The following is a 4,078-nucleotide window of genomic DNA, read 5'->3' on the forward strand; positions in this document are numbered from 1 at the left end:
TAATTCTGTAAAAAAAAAAAAAAAAAAAACTACTAGTAGCTATTGGCTTTTATGTTAAGGAGTTACTTGGTTAGACCACTGTTGTGAAGACCTCTCTGGCAGCTCTGTGAGCAATGACTTGGAAGCAAGGAAAACAGTCCATGTGGTGGATCATGAGAACTTGAACTAGGACAGTAGCAATGGGGATGGATGTGCAAATGTGATTTCACCAGTAGAATCAACAGAGCTTGAAAGTGTGATGTGTTGAGTAAAGGGATAAGAATGAGTCTATGGCAGCTTATTTGATTTCTCCTCATGGTTGTAAGGCAATAGAATAAGTTGATTTGGGGAAAGACAAATAATTTGGCTTTGAGAATATTGATTTTGAAGTTGGCATCAAAGATGTTACTAATATCCAATATAATTGACATAAAATAAGCAATAGGTATCCAGTTCAAATGCAGATTTTCCCACAGAAAATAAAATATTTGTCAAAAGAATACGAGTGAATATTAATTACACAATTTCTAAAAAGGGGGCTATCTAGCTTTGTGCATGTAAATCATGATTACTAGATAACAAAACCCTTCTACGTTACCCTACAAGTATAAAAAGGTCAATGATTTCTCATAAAGATGAATGTTATAGTCAGGTGAGTACTAGCAATTGTGTCTATGTAAAAGCAACACACTTGAAGTGCTGAAAATAATGAAGTAGCAAAAAGTGTATCAAGATCCAATGACCAGGTGAGCACAACACAATCAGCAGGGAAAATGTTAAGGTGAAATGAATCTATTGCTCAATCCATATTTTTCTATATTCAGGTTTGACCCAGTCCATTTAATTGTTTATTATCTACTCACTGCAAATCACAATATTTTGTTCACTCTCACCAATGATCCCAGAAGAATGACCCCATAACTCTATCATTACTTCTTCTTGCCATTTCCCCCTTCATTCTACCCATAGGGCAAAGTATTATCAGTTCTACTCCTTGCTGTGCCACACTCTCAAACTTGGGCAGTCACTCTATTAATAGAAAATCTTCCTTCCTGAAGTCATGCTGAAAACGTTCTAAGTTTCCAGGCACTAGGCACCAGGTGATTTGCCTAGTCTACCAACTTGATTAGGCAGTATATTCAATATATTGAATATATTGAGCATCTACATCTTCCCATAAATAAGCTATCAATTGCAAGGAAGTTGAACTTTCTATAAATATCAAAAGATTATTAATTATTAATATGATACAGATGATAATACTACACACTATGTGAATATGACATGAATGTGTGTGGTTGGATGTACGAAAATGGATATGGGAACATATATGTGTGGAAGAGGGAAGATTTTGATCCAATATCGGATTAATATCAGGCTTGAGCACATCAAAGTGACTGGGAAGAAGGAGTCCAATTGGGAAACTAAAAACATTTGGTTGGTTGTGGCAGAGAATGCTGGGAGTGAATATATAGATGGAAGAAGTCTCTGATAGTCCACAATACTCAAATCCTAACAGGATACCCTCTGTATTGTTTTCATATATTCCCAAATAATAAGTTCATATAAAAAAGGAAGCATATTTAGTGGTAGAAATGGTATTCTCCAATTATTCCACTACATAAATATTCCATCTTAGCTTTGCATTTTCAATTATCTGCATCATGTAAAATATATGCAAAAAATCAAAGTGTCAAACTACTAGAACTGTGTTGCCTTTTATTTCTATGACTGGATTCCTGGATTCAAGTGATGTGGCATGTTGATAAAAACATGCCAGCCTGGGGCCAGTTGTCCACATTTTCATGATAATGAAGGATGGTTTCCAAAAAGAACTTACCATGTTAAAATATACTTAATCTTGTCTGTGAATATTGTGCTGAGTTAATGGAAAGTTTAGTATGAATATGACAGAAAATGTTAGAAAAAAATCAATCTTGATTTGAAAGATTCATGATGAATCAGGTGGACAGGGAGAGAATATTACTGTACCTATCATCAGTTATTAGGAAGAATTTACAATGTACAGCTCAGGCTGGTTTTCTCATTTAATTCTTCTTGAGGTCCATGCAAGGTTTTATTTCCATAATGATTCAATTAGCCAATGTTAATTAACCAATGTTTTATTTTACCAATTTATTTCTAATATAAAATGAAACCATCTTATTTAGTACAGCCAAGGCTCAGAAAATAAAGCTTTACCAGTTTTTCAAGTCATTAACAGCCACAAAAAATGTTTAATTGATATACTTAAAATTGTTATTTATTATAAAGTAGTAATGAGAAGTACTACACATTTTTAAAGGGTTATTGTGATATGGGACAAATAGAAAAATGCTTATTATATGGGAATCTAGAAGTTGGCTTACTATTATACTCAACATTGCCCTGACTTCAGTCTGATATTAGAGACCTGCCAGGATCCCATGAATTAACAGACACAGAGAAGATACTGTGAAAGATTATAGCCTCAGTAGGTACAATTAATCCTCCATTCATCCCTCCCACTCACAACTGACTTAAGTAAGCAAAGAAAAGGAGCCCATTGGTGGGAGTTGGTGGAGGAAAAGGAAGTGGAGCAAAGGGCTGGATATAAGGGCCATTTTGCCAAGGCCTCAAAGGCACAAAGGCCTCCTCAAATTTAGACTTAAAATATTGCTATACACAGAGTGCACTGTGTTTTTTCTTAATTTAATTTTATTGAGATTGTTCACATACCACACAATTATCCAAAGATCCAAAGTGCACAATCAATTGTCCATGGTACCATCATATAGCTGTGCATCCTTCTCCACAATTAATTTTTTTCAATTTTTAGAATATTTTCATTACTCTGGAAAAGAAATAAACACAAAAACATAGAACTCAAATTCTCCCATAACCCTAACCACCCCTCCCTCCGTTATTGACTCATAGTATTAGTATAGTACATTTTTACTGTTGATGAAAGAATGTTAAAATACTACTAACTGTAGTGCATAGTTTGCGACAGGTATATTTTTCCCTATATACCCCTCTATTAGTAACTTCTAGTTATAGTTTCATGCATTTGTTCTAGTTTATGAAAGAGATTTCTAATATTTGTACAGTTAAACACAGATACTGTCCACCACTAAATTCACTGTTTTATATACTCCCATCTTTTAACATCCAACTTTCCTTCTGGTGACATACGTGACTCAAAGCTATCCCTTTCCACCATACTCATACACCATTGTGTCTGATTTATTTCACTCAATATAGTGTCCTCAAGGTTTCTTCATCAACCCATTTTTTAAGATGGTTTTGTTCACCCACCATACTTTCCATCCTAAGTAAACAGTTGATTGTTCCATGTATAGTCATGCATTTATGTATTCACCGCCATCACCACTATCTATATAAGGACATCTCCATTTCTTCCACAAAGAGGAAGGAAGAGTCAAAGAAGGTAGAGAAACAAAAGAAAAAAAAAAGAAGGAAAAAAAAATGACAGCTAAAAAGCAATAAAAGGAAAGATAGAATTAAACTAAAGTAGAATAAAAGAGTCAAACAACATCACCAATGCCAAGAGTACCATACCCCTCCCTTATGTCCTTCTATTAATGGCATTTAGCTTTGGTATATAGCCTTTGTTACATTAAGGGAAACACAATACAATGTTTCTGTTAACTATAATCTCTAGTTTGCTTTGATTATATTTTTCTCCAATACCATGCTATTTTTAACACCCTGCAAGGCTGACATTCATTTGTTCTCCCTCATGTAAAAACATATTTGTACATTTTATCACAATTGTTGAGCATTCTAGGTTTCACTGAGTTATACAGTCACAGTCATTATCTTTCCTCTTTCCTTCTGGTGTCCCACATGCTCCTATCTTTCCTCTTTCAACCATATTCATAGCCATCTTTTTTCAGTTACTTACATTGCTGTGCTACCATCACCCAAAATTGTGTTCCAAACTTCTCACTCCTGTCTTTTCCTGTCTGTAGTGCTCCCTTTAGTATTTCCTGTAGCATGGGTATCTTGTTCACAACCTCTCTCATTGTCGGTTTGTCAGAGAATATTTTAAACTCTCCCTCATATCTGAAGGACAGTTTTGCCAGATATAGGATTC

This window comes from Choloepus didactylus, chromosome X (assembly GCF_015220235.1).
Source record: "Choloepus didactylus isolate mChoDid1 chromosome X, mChoDid1.pri, whole genome shotgun sequence".
Classification (NCBI taxonomy): domain Eukaryota; kingdom Metazoa; phylum Chordata; class Mammalia; order Pilosa; family Megalonychidae; genus Choloepus; species Choloepus didactylus.